Genomic DNA, 14,139 nt, shown 5'->3' on the forward strand with positions numbered 1-14,139 from the left:
GCATTACATGCACGCTGTGTGTGGAGGGAGAAGGGGGTGAATATGGAGTCCTGCAGCTTTCCCACTCATTGTTCCCTTCCTCTGCACTGCACCTGCCTTAGCTAGTTTGATGCCATGATTGAAGGTTGTTGAGGTAAGGACTGCTCCTAGCTCCTGAAGAACTAAACAGCAATTGCTAATTTCTTTTGACAAATGCACCTTCAAGTATCTTCCTTTTACCTTAGAGACAGACCTTCACCTGTCAAGAACACATTCCCCAAAGAGTGTCAAACCATTAACAAGTAGGTTCAGAATGGGTGATACCTGTAAAGAAACATAGATTGAGCTATGAATGGCTTTTAGACCTTTTGACCATAATTCCAATTTAGAATTTTCTGCAGTAAATGTTTTATTGGCCTTACAGAAAGAACGAGAGCCCACAGCGATTGTCTTTATTCATCCACTCCACCAAAGGGCCCCTTTTCCTGCACATGATGTGTTGATATCTACATACCCAAATCCAGAAAGACTTCAATGAAGGGTCCTATTCTTCTCTGGTGAAGAGTCATTCTGTGTTGGTTCTTGGGGTACCCAGGACTGTGGGTCACCTTGTTATGCCATGCCTCCAGCGAGAGGTAGACCTGCTTGTGCTTAACTGGGTGTCAGCTCTCTGACACCACCAGCCTGTTAGCCACCCAAGCACTCTCCTCTGGGCTATGCCAGCCCTCACTGCGCCTTGCAGGCTAATAATAGGTACACTGTAGTCCCTGAGCCCCTTCAAAAGGTTCCCCTGTACTATTCACACCCATACCATTGAACAATCTCAGAAATACCAGGTCTGCTCTCCCCCAGGGAAGAGTGTACACACCAGCTTGCATGATTCAACTCAGGATCATCACCAGGCTTAATTCCACAGCACGGAGATAGATTTGTAATTAAAACAAGAAAAGGTTTAGCATAAAAAATTCAAGAGGTACTGAGTAAGGACAATGGAAACAAAAGGCTACATATGAAACAAAATCATAACATTTATCTAAAGACTAAACTGAACTATTAGGCTTACCTCCTGTCTAATGCAGGGCCGCCTGGGGGAGGGGTGGGGCAAGTGGGGCAATTTGCAATTTCGGCAGCGGGTCTTTCAGTTCCTCTCTTCCTCATCAGCGGCACTTCAGCAGCAGCTCAACTGCTTCGCTTCAGTCTTCTGCAGCAATTCGGCCGCTGGTCCTTCTGTCCTCTTCTTTCTTTGGCGGCACGACTTGGGTTTTTCTTTTTTTTTTTTCTTTACCACTTGGGGCGGCAAAACTAACTTTTTTTTATGGAAGGGGCCCCCGAAATTGCTTTGCCCCAGACCCCCGAATCCTCTGGGAGGCACTGGTCTAATGAGGTCTTATCTCATCCAAAGTCTTCTGCAGCATCTTCAGCCAAGGCTAGCTGTGATCCTGTTTTCATGAATCTAAACACGTCGCCCATTTACTTCCTAGATGCAGGATCAGGGGATGTCTTCCTTGCCTACCACTTATATTCCCCACGTCCACTGTCTGTACTCAGAGACAGTATAGGGTTGCCAACTTTCTAGTTGGCCAAAACTGAACACCCCAGCCCCGCCCCTTCCCAGAAGCCCCATCCTCCGCTCACTACATTCCTCCTCCCTCAGTGGCTCGCTCTCCCTCAATCACTTTCACTGGTCTGGGGGAGGGGAGTGCAGTGCGGGAAGGGGTGAGGGCTCTAACTGGGGGTGTGGGCTCTGGGGTGGGGCCAGAAATGAGAGGTTCAGGGTGCGGGAGGGGGCTCTGGGCTGTAGCAGGGAGAAGGGCTCCGGGCTGAGGGGTGGGGCCGAGGGATTTGGAGTGTGGAGGGGATTGCAGGTTGAGTAGGGTGCAGAAGGGTGTGAGGGCTCTGCGGTGAGGAGTTCAGGCTGTGGGAAGGGGGCTCAGGGCTGGGGCAGGAGGTTGGGGTGTGGGCTTACCTCAGGTGGCTCCCAGTCAGCAGTGCAGCGGCAGGGGGAAGGGTTAAGGCAGGCTGCCTGCCTGTCCTGGCACTGTACTGTGCGCATCCTGGAAGTGGCCAGCAGGTCTGGGTCCTAGGTGGCAGGGCCAAGAGGCTTCATGCGCCACTCTCGCCCACAGGCACCCTCCCTCCCAGCTTCCATTGGCCAGGTTCCAAGCCAATGGGCGTGCGGAGCCAGTGTGTGGGGTGGGGGCAACACACGGAGCCTCATGGCCCCGCTGCCTAGGAGCCAGACCTGCTGGCCACTTCTGGGGCGCAGTGTGGTGTCAGCCAGGACAGGTAGGGACTAGCCTGCCTTAGCACCACAGCACTACCAACCAGACTTTTAACGGCCCAGTCAGCAGTGCTGACCGGAGCCCACACGGTCCCTTTTCAACAAGGTGTTCCAGTTGAAAACCGGACACCTGGTCACCCTACTCATGCAGTAGAGGCTCATACATTAAGCTTCAGAGGTCCCAGGCTTGATCCCCGCTGCCAAAACCCCTGTGTAGGAGTTGGGTACCGTAAAGTGAGATTCTTCTCTGGGATAAACCCTACCCCTGTTGGAGAGGATGACTTTGAATCTTGGGTGTACCAAGCTACCCAGATGAAGGAATAGCAATGCCCAGGTAATATAAAAAGGCAACGACTAGTTGAAAGTCTGAGGGGACCAGCCTCTGATGTTGTCAGATCATTATGCATAAGTAATCCATTCTCTGGTGCTATGGCATATCTAAATGATCTGGATGATATTTATGAGACTACTGAGAGTAGGGAAGGTTTATACCTGCTCTTGTGGTCCACGTATCAAGAAGAAGGAGAAAAACTTTCATGGTAGATATGCTGCCCAGACAAGCTACTACATAAAGTACTGGTAAAGAAGGGGGGTGCTACCTGCTTGGATCAGGTGAGGATGTCGCAAGCACTGAAGGGTGCTTGTCCTGGCAATCTAATAGCCCTGAAGTTGCAGCTTTCGGATTCACTTTGGAATCCTCCCTCCTCCAGGCTGGTATGGGATATCAGGGAAAAGGAGATTGACTCACCACTCAGGAAGCTGATCACATATCTGTGGCTTCTATATACACTCACCTCTGCTGTTCCTCATGAAGAAATAGCTGATCTCAAGAAGCGCCTGCTGTGTCTAACTGAGTAAGTTAATCAGCTACTCCAGTTGAATATTCAAGTGGGAAAACCTGACAATTCAAAAGGAGGGATGTCCATGAGCACCAATGACAGTAGTTGGTATTATCACCTGTAGTTCAAGAGACTGTTGAAACTACTTACAGAAGTGACATCTTCTGCTACAAGTGTGGACCGTGCAAAAAGTACATCAGCATGAAATCTAACTGACTCTCAACCTTTTTGAGAAAGATTCCCTTGCCTGGTCCCCGCCAATGTGGAAGATGTTTGGAGACATCTACATGACTTGATAGCCACTGGAATAATTTCGGAGACATGAAGTCCGTATACCTACCCAATTGTTGTGGTGAGGAAGAAAAATGAGTCTCTCAGAACGTGTGTAGATTGTAGAACTATCAGGAACCTTGGTCTCCCCAGAAAACAAACTTGCAAACCATTGGAGTTCACAGCCCTACATTGTGGAAAAATCAAATGCCTGGGCTACTTGTCTACCAACTAAAACCTGAAAAGAATGGTGGCCCTTTAAAGACTTTACACTGAAACCATTTACTTCCTCTGGGGCAACACGTCAGAACAGATGTTCCATCAGATATCGAGCCTAGCCCTGTACCTAGATCATCTTGCCAGAGGAGAGCCTTGACTGCCAAGAGTTCCTCTTCCAACTCCATAAGTGGTGCTATTCCTGTGCCAGACTCTGCTATCTCAAAGGATATATTTGGTCCCCACTCACGGAGGAGGTTTACCCTGACTATATACCTATGTATCATGGACCCTCAGATATTTCTTCTGGGTCTATTGTACCATCACTTGAATGAGGTCAATCTGAAAGCTCAACTGGAATGCCCCCTTTAAACTCTGAAGGTCTTCCATTCTTCCCTGTGGGAGAAGTCCTTAGGGAGTGTGCAACAATCCCCCAGGGTTTTCCAGTGTAGGGAAAGAGGTTGCTACAGATGTTGCTCCTTCTGAAATGGGTAATTCTGCAATGGACGCTGTGTCTGAAGGCACTTTATTAATACCTCCTGTAGAGGAGGAAGTAGGAATGACAGACCTTAAGGAGCTCTCAGGTGGGAAGGCAGCTAGATCCTGCCTCTTCTCCAGTCAGCTCTAAACTGAGCCAGGCTCTCTCCCCTCCAGGCCTGGCATGGCCACAGGTATAACAGGGCAGGGTTACCTGGGCCCAAAAGCTCTTGTTAACCCCTTATTTTCTGGCGGGCAATTTCTCTGCTTCACCACTTCCTGATTGACCTTCCACACAACTCTGGGCAGAAGAGGGATGGAGGGAAAAGCATACAGCAGACCCTCTGACCATGGTAGTAGAAAAGTATTTATTAGTGAACCTGGGCTGCGACCTGCTCTGTTGTCCTTTGTTGAAAACAGATCCACTTAGGGAGTTCCGCAGAGCTGGAAAATGGACCTTGCTATGTCTGGGTGAAGGGATCACTCATGCTGATGGATATACAGCCTGCTTAGGTGGTCTGCCAGTGTGTTCTGAGACCCTGGGGGGTGGGCTACCTTCAGACGTATAGAGTTGCTGATGCGGAAATCTCAGATCAGGATTGCTTCCCAATAGAGTAGTGAGGACTGGGCTCCTCCATGATTGTTTACGTGAAACACGGCAGTCATATTGTTGGAGAGCACCAATACACCATTTCCCTTGATGTGAGAAAGGCATGACATGCAAGCTAAATGGCTAGCCTTCAGCTCCCTGATATTTACGTGCAAAATGAGATCAAGGGGAGACCAGAGATTTGTGTTTGCAGGTGCCCCAGGTGAGCCTCCTACCCCAGCTCTGAGGCATCTGAGACTAAGGTAAGCAAGAGGTGGGGTGAAAGGAACTCCCCTGCATACATTGGTCGGGCCCAACCACCAATCTAGGGAGGAGATGTGACTTAGTACATGCATTAAGATGTCTATGTTGTGCCTTCTTGGAAAATAAACCTCTGTCACCCAGCCCGGAAGGAGTCTGATGTACTGGACCACAAGTGCACACTGCCATATGCCCCATCAGCCTTAAAATGTGATGAGAGGATCAGTCTTCAGGTCCAGAATGAGGCTTTGCATTGAAAGAAGCCTCATCTGTGGTAGCAAGGCCCTGGCTGTTGTGGAGTCCAGGACAGCTCCTATAAATTAGATTTTCTGTACTGAAGACAGGACTCACTTGTCTGTGTTGATTAGCAGGCCAAGCACATCAAAGGTGGACCAGATTATGCAGATACTGGACACCACTAGTGACCTGGATTGACCTCTTATCAGCCAGTCATCCTGGCAAGGGAATACATGAATTCCTAGTCTTCAAAGGGAAGCTGCTACCACTGTCATACACTTTGTAAAGAGACAAGGGGCAGCCAGAAGACCAAAAGGGAGGACTATGAATTGATAATGGTGGGTGCCAATGGTGAATCTTAGATATTTTCTGTAGCCCTGCTAAATTGCCATGAGAAATTAGGTGTTCTTTAAGTAGAGAGTAGCATACCAGTTCCCCAGCTCCAGCTTCCGTTATTCGTTCCCTTAAGTCAGCATCCAGAATTTAGATTTTTTTTTAGAACCTTTTTAACTATTTTAAAATCAAAAATAGGCCTGAGACTCTCTTTTTCCTTCAGGATCAGGAAGTATTGGGAGTAAAACCCCTTTCCCCTGAACAATGGAGGGACTCCTCTACAGCTTCTACATGGAGCTTCTACATGGAGAAGCTATTGGATCTTATGCAGAAGTGCTTTCTTGTGAGGGGGTCTCTGAAAGGGCATAGGAAAGTGGGTAAGGAATAAAATGGAACAAATATCCCACTTCCACCATGCTTAGAACCCACCAATCTGTTGTGATGTGGGCCCAAGCATGGCTGAAATGGGACAGGCAGTTTGCAGAAATTGGAACAAAAGAGCATGGCACACTCAGAACTGGTAGACATTTCTCGATCTGCCATCAAAATGAGCTCTGGAAGATGTCTCCTGCCATGATGAACTGGCAGCTGAAGATGCAGAAATGAGGAATTTTCATCTCACCTTGTAACGGGGTGCACTCCATCCATACCCACTGATGCCCAGAAACTTCTCAGACTCTCCAGTGAGCAGCACTTCCATGTTATTTATTTATATTCCCACCAATACAGTCTCATGCAGCCACGTATTTTTAGTGGTTTCTTGTCCTTTCCCAGAGGGGCAGAAAGGAACAGAGACCTCCCTCTCTTGGGATCTCAGCACATACTGGTCTTAGCTAACTTAATCCTCTCTCCCTCGCTGTGTCTTCTTAAATAGCCTACAGCTGATGGCTAATTGGTTCATCAGCCTCCAGACTGATCAGCTTATTAACTGCATATTCCCCAGTCAGCCTTCTCCAGGGGAACTAACTGGTGCCTAAGAGATCAGAGGGCTGGCTCACTTGTTAGCCTCCAGCACTCTGTCACACACCTCATCCGGGAGCTTGTCTTTAAATATTAAATCATATCCCACAGAGTGAAATGATAACATCCCAGCAAAGCTTGCTGATTCACACTGTGAAGCTATTATTCATCTGTGGAATAAAGCTTCCTCCCCAATAAATCCAACTTCTTGTCCTCTTTATTCTTTGGTGTTGAGGCCTGGTGTCTGTTTTCCCCTTTCATTAGCCATGGCAACTGCAAGGGAACCTAGAGGAGGATGGTTATTCAGGTACTTGAACTCCTGGGAGGGGACATAGTACCTTCTCTCTACTCTTTTCCCAGTCAGAGAGACAGGGAAGCTGAGGTCTGCTAAAGGATCTTTTAGGCACTAAGATAGTCTCATTTATTGGCAGAAATGTTGGGCTGCAGACGTTAGCATGTCCACTGGCTTCCAGGATTTTTCCAGTCCTTCTCTGGGTGGATATCAAGAGCCACAGCCATCCTCCTCAACAACTCCTGATGAGTCTTAAAATTGTCCGGAGGTGGAGAAACAGGCTTCGCAACAACTGCCTTATCAGAAGATGAGGAAGAGGATGCTAATGGTACTGGGGGCGGGTCCAGTATCTGGTCTTCTTGCAGTTGCTTGTGTGAGGTACCCCAGGTTTGCTCAGTACCGATGCAATGATACTGATGATGTCCAGCAGATGGAGTTGGTTGAGATGGCTTCAGGTATGTTCTTGACTGGGGAAAAAAACCCACAGGTCCCAAAATGGCCACTAGTATGTTCCCGGACTCCCACTATGCAGAGCCCAAGAATCCTTCCTGTAAACTCCCTGCTGGTACTTGGGCAGAAACCAGTCACATTCCTTCCTGATGGGACCAGTGAGGTAGTGATATATAGGAACCCAACTTCAGAATCTCATAAGGATGACGCTTCTTCTTGAGACCATGGTAACATGTGCTTGCTGGTATCAAAGAAGGCGGCTCAGATTCTTAAGAAAGGGGAGCCAGAGATAGCATGCGTGGCTTTCCCCTACATGGTTTTTGGCCTTGCTGGTATCCTGGCAGGTGCTTCCAGTGGAGCTGCTTGGTGCCAAGGTGAAGGCATCAGCGGCGGTACTGTGGGCACCAGTGCCAGGCAGGACCCTTGAACCGGTGGTGAGGGCAGCACCAAGAGGTTCAACAACTTTCTTGCAGCCTCAAATGCATCAGGAGTAGACAGCACCAGGATGCTACTCTGTGGTTTCATGGCACAAGGAGATGCCAGGGAAGGTGCTTTGGGAACTGGTCTCGACAGGCTCGCATTGGGCTCTTGAGACAGCAAACGCCTCTGTGTAGAAGTATGCTCTGGGGAGTGCTTCCTCTTTGAACATTTTTATCAGAGCTCATCCTCTTCAAATTCCATTGATGACCTGATTTCCAAGGCTGCCTCTTTGGTCCTGGGGACCTGATCTGCTGTTCAGCACCAGTAGCATGCTACTGACGGACACACCGAAGTGCTTAGTGCTCAGACCAATACAGAGGACTCAGATGGAGGGTGTAGTGCCAATTCCATGATCAGATATTTTAATCTGGTTGCTCGGTCTTTTTCCATACAGGGTTTAAAGCCCTATATAAATGCTGCACTCGTTGCTCACATGAGCTTCCCCCAACCACTTCAGGCAGCTGGGGTGAGGGTCCCTATTCAGCATAGCCTTGGCGCAAGAGTGGCAGGGCTTGAAACCCAGAGAGCATGGCATACCTCTTGTACCGGGATCAATACCCCAAACTGAGTACCGGGAACCCACGTAAACAACAAAAGCCACCTCTCTCTCTCTATCTATAGATATTACTAACAAACAGACGGCTAACTATACCTGGGTTCTATATATTGAGAAAGACTTGCAGAAGCAAGGACAGAGAACTCCAACAACTGTCACTGGCAGTAGGAAGGAACTGAGGGGGGTCTAGGGAGGTTCAGCTCTTTATGCCTGTGTGAGATGTGTGAGACAGTAGAGGTGCTCAGGCCACCAAGATGGGTACTGCTCGGCCAGCTGTGCACTGGAGCACACAAACCCTACAGTGGAATGGATACATGCAGTCACTCAGAGAAGAACTTCTAGATGTTCATTAGCTGCTATGACAGAAATGTTTGTTATGTGTTAGAAATTTAACCTATTTTCCCGTCTTCTCTCATCAGCCCCTTCTTAAAAAAAAAGAACAAACACCAAAACGTAATAGGCAATTATCTTAACCAGAAATGATATTCAAAAGCCAAGCATTTTATTATTTTTTCTATAACTTACCTTTTAAAATATACGTTTGTGCAATACTGATGTGAAAAAATTAAAATGGATAATTTTGAGCCCCCTCTTCAGTTACTATTCCTTAATTTTCTCCCCTCCAATTGCTTTGGGTCTTTTAGCATTTAGATGAAAATTGATTTATGCTTTTTGCCTGTAATTATTATCCGAATAATTAAATGGCCAAATACAGATAAATCTGTTTGATCAACATTCAGATGTTTATAGGACTTTTTTTACTCAGCCAGTTTGCAAACACTTTCTCCATAAGTTTCTCATTCATTCTTATACTGAAAGATTTCATATCGTTTGGTGTCCAGCATCACCCCCAGACTCTACAACAAAGGCACAAGGTATGTTGATTCTCTCCTATCACACCTATTTGACTGTAAAGTTAAGTACAGATGTGGGAAACACAAAGCATACAAAATGCAATAAGTTTCAGAACAAAGGGTAAGGCAAGACCACCTGGCAAGCAAAATACCTTTAAAATGAAAATATGTCCAAGATAGAAGGGATGTGGGGTCTAGAATGTATTTTATGAAAGACCAAAGAAATATATGAAGTATCTAGGCTAACCTTTTCAATGCAGGAACCTAATGTTTGGTGCCTAAGTCCACATTTGGTCTCTTAAATAAAGGCATGATCCAAAAATATAATGAAACCAACTGGAAGATTCCCACTCGTTTCACTGGGCCTTGGACTAAGGTCCAAGTAGCCAGATTTTTAACTCAGTGGGAGCTGAACACTTGAATATCTGGCCACTTACTAAGTTCTTAAATGTGTATTTAGAGCCTAATTTTAGGCTCTTGTATTTGAAAATTTGGGCTTTAAAGTTTTGTTTTAAGGGTCAGAGCCTGACCAAGTCAAAATAAGAGACATACGAATATTGGTGGTTGTGGGGTTAGTTTTGCAGGTCTTTTCTGTTACTCTATCCTTCCCCTTCTCTCAGCCTCCAGAACCAAGCAACCCTTTGTTGCATTATTTTAAATAAAGGTGCCCAGAGTAGCACCTTTTTGTAATACATCACTATAAATCAATAAAACGTAAGTGCTGCTTTTGGAGTTCAAGCCAGACATCTCTTTCCTGCTGTTTTATAACTTAGTTTGCTTCCCATCCCACAGATGCTTACTGAACAGCAGCAGCAATGTTATTTGGGGTTTAATCCAAGCTCCTCCTCAATTAACATTCAGGACACAGGATCCCCTCAAAATTAACAACACGCTGAGAACACAGAGTGTTAGCAGGGACCAGTCTTACGCATTCAGAACATGCCTACCACAATGGAGGCCCAATTGCGATTGTGGTCTCTGGGTATTACTGTAATTCTGTATACATAAAATAAAACCAGGACCATGGCACTGAGGCCTTCTGAATATTGCCTTTTCATCCTCTGCACTGGCTGCTTGGTACAGAGACGTTTGAACTGAGGACAGCGTAGTACTGAGATTTTCATCTTTTTTCTTTCAGATTATCTATTCATGGCAAGTTTATTACTTGTCTTGGGGAGAATGCTGAAGAATAAATACAAGTATGCCTGTCAAATGCCAGTCAGCTCCTGAGCTGTGACATGCATGTAATACAGCAATGGGATCACATGCTGCTCAAGTAAAAGAAAGCTGGGCTGGGCCACTTATTCCAAGAAGATTTACCAATTGGGGAATATCCAGCTTTATTACAATTGATGCAATGAAATATAAAGAGCTGTTTTGTCCAAACTGGACTCAAACACTTCCTTTTTAAAGATGGTTATTGGTATAAGAATGCATGATTGCAGTTTAAACACAAATATTGCTATAAAATCTGTTAGATACAATTATACTTTATTAATAAAATATCACCTTAGAAATGTGTATTCTATGGCACTGATAACCAGAAGAGGCTGGCCTGATTTGTTACCTATAACATGTTTTATAATGATGCAGATAATTACAAAGGCACACTGCAATCACAGAGACTTTGAATAAATACATTGGCGTGAATTGGAAGGTTGAGTCCAAGGCTAGGACCCAGGAATTCCAGCATTCTAGTGAGGTCATTAACTTTTCTAACACAGTTGCCCTACAAGGAAAATGTCCATCTGCTTCTGAGTGTTGTGAGGATAAGTTAATATTTACAAAATATTTTGAAGCTATTAGTACGTAAGCACTAAGCATTTATTATTAATGCCTTGTGTAGTATGTTATCTGACATACATGTCCAAGGAGGCATATTCTGTTCCCTACAATTCTTCAACAAGCATTTTACATAGGCTTGTTTGTTCACACAAACTCAGAAGAAGTTAATATGTGAACTTTTCCTGTTTGTCCTGATCCAGGTCTTACTGAATATGCCATCTACTGGCCAATTCTGTTTATTTAAATTGTATCATCTTGTTACAGAGAAGCTAAGCAGAAATAGAAGTATGGTTTTTGTTTTGATTGTATGCTAAAGTATTTTGGAACTTAATTTCCATAGTATGCCCCATTTACTGTATAATATTACATTTGCCAGGGCCTGGAGGTTGCAACAACCATGTTTTTCTGTATAAAATAGTTGGAGTAATAAAAAGACATGAATCAATTCACTGCTAAGAATTCCCTTGCCATTTATTAAAGTGGGAAAATCAGATTTATTTATTATTATTATTAGCAGATCAATTATGAGAAGAGCACAGAGAAACAAATTGTGTCTTAATTGCACAAATCACCATAAACCTGAGAAATAACCAGACAGTGAATATGCAAATCCCTGTTCCCCAATTGGCTAACAATATCCTCTGTCATCTGCACTGTATGGTTCTGAAATAACTGTAGAGCTATTACAGAAATAAGAACTCTTCATCCAATAAAAGTGCAGTAAATGACATAGTTGAGAAACAACAGTTAGAGGTCAGTAATAGGACTGGTCAAAATTTACTAAATTTTTTAAATGAAAAATTGGATTTTTGACAAAATGAAAACATGCACTGAAAGTTTCCGCTTTCCTTGAAAAGGTTTGATATTTTCTTACTGGAAAACCAATATTTTTTTAGCTGAAAATTGGACAAAAAAACAACCCCCAACAGTGTGGGGCCAAAAGATTTCCAGTTTCAGCAGTTTCCAAAAATATTAGCCTTTGGCAGTTTTCTTTTCTCACTTCCTCTTTTTTAAAAAGGAAAGTCAAAGTTTTCTGTGGAGAAATCCTATTTTCCAACCAACGCTAGTAGTTAATAACTATATGGCAGCCCTGTGCTACGAGGGGCTGAAGCCAATCTAGCTATATCAGTGGAATACAAAGCTGACAGAGTTAAAAATCTCAAAACTGTTAGCAGCGGCAAAGATGAACATAAAATAAAAATAGCTTGTCAATTTCACAAACACATTTTAGATTTGGGTGAAAGGAAGCCTAGAGAATTAAAAAAAATAAATCAACGTGAGAAGTTGAGAATACTTCAAATAAGGATATAGTCAATATTACTGGCAGCATTACAGTCTCTTCCCCTCACCCCTGCCCCTTCATCCTTTCTTAGAGACTTTCAACTTCTCTTCCTCTCCTTCTGGATCTCAGAACAAGTGCATATATTCTTGGTGTATAATGCAACACCTTCCTTTCCCCCTCCCCGTTTCCTGTCCTTCCCTGAACAAGTTATTCCTGGTTATATCAATATTTCAGTAACAAGATTTGTCCCACCAAATCTCTGTGTTACCAATTAAGTTATAATTTAGCTTATGTACTAATACTTCCAGTTGTTCCTGTTTATTCCCCGTACTTGTTGCATTTGCATATAGACATCTCTATGAACAGAGATTCCCCCACTGATTTCCCTCTTGTTGCTACTATGACCCATTGTAATTTTCCATGCCCCGTCCTCCCAACATCTAGCCCTCTGTTAAGGTAACCTTTTTTTAAAATACCTACTTGTGGGCTTTTGTCATATGCCCCCTTTGAACACAGCTTAAAGCCCTCCTCACTAGGTTGGTGAGTTTGTACACAAAGATACTCTTCCCCTTCTTGGTCAGCTGGATCCCATCTCTTCCCAGTAGACCACCTTCTCAGCAGACCTTGTGATGTCAGAATGCTCCTCTGCCTGCAGATTCAAATGGCACTGTGTGGAAATCAGGCATTTCTGGTGTTCTGGTTTTCTGACTGTCACCAAAATCATTAGGGTTCTTTCCAGTGATGCCTAAAATGTTCCCGGAAACTTTGGAATTGATCAGATGTGGTCTTCAAAAGCTATCACATTAGACACACAAACACTACTGAGTTGAATGTTCAGCTTCCCTTTGGTCGCTCAAATGTATCTCAAGCTGTGCCTTGTCAAATCTTCTACAGGACCTTGGAAGCAAAGGAAATGGAGACATAACTATAACTGTATCTCCCAGTGAAGAAGAAAAGCATCTGTGACGGAGTTTGGACTCCAGCGTACTCATGAATAGACCTCAGGACTTGTGTGTTTAGATTTTTTGCAAACAGAACAACAGCTGGATGTTTCCGTTTGACAAAGATTGAAGATGTCATTGTCCTTGAGAAACCATTCTAGTTGGTCTGCACCGACTCACCTTGTACTATTGGGTCAAGTGTTCTTCACTTCTGCCACACACAAAGCCAAAGGAGTCATTGTTCTGATGCACCACTCTCAGTCAGGCTACTTGTTGATACAACAGGGGAGATAGAGGCCAAACTTGGCAAATCACATACTAGATTTTCACAGATAACACAGGGGCAATCTGCACCATCTTGCCTCTGACTACAAGGAGGAATGCTTTTAGGACAAACCTTACAACCAAAATCTCTAACAGGCTGCTTGTGTGTAGAAGTAACTGAGTGTGGAAGTAACTGAGTCTCTTTCTGCTTACACATTTCATGGGTCACAAACTGACTCAAATGAGTACCATAAACATGTTACCTCTACAATCCAAAAAGAAAGGGTTTTGTACTGGTCCACCTCAGGAGTGATGTCTTGACCTCCTCAGATCATAGAACCGTGTCCAGACTGTGAGTCACCAATGTTTAAAAGGGAATTGTACCAACACTGAAATAGATTCATGTTATCATTTACATGACTTCACAGGAAAGTGTAAGTAGCCATCAGGTCTAGCACCCTTACGCAGAATTTGATTGGAGTGCAGAGTCCCGATGATGCAAGGATGATTGCCCTTTATAGATCTAGAAATTTCTTTGAAGCAGACAAGCCCTTCTGGAATCTGCAGAAACCCCTGTAAATGTTAGCACAGTAACTCTCAGATTCAACACAGATTTTTACTCATTCACCCTCAACCTCAAAAAGCTACACAGAGAAAAGTTATCTTGAGAAACTAGATCACATCTTGACCCAACTGAGCCAGCTGTCCAAGTAAGGGAACTTCTGTATTATCCCTGCCAGACCAGCTCTATATATCCTATCTGTAAACCCTTTAGCAGTTTCTTATGGAAGAT

This window comes from Lepidochelys kempii, chromosome 8, assembly GCF_965140285.1.
Source record: "Lepidochelys kempii isolate rLepKem1 chromosome 8, rLepKem1.hap1, whole genome shotgun sequence".
NCBI classification, from domain to species: Eukaryota; Metazoa; Chordata; order Testudines; family Cheloniidae; genus Lepidochelys; species Lepidochelys kempii.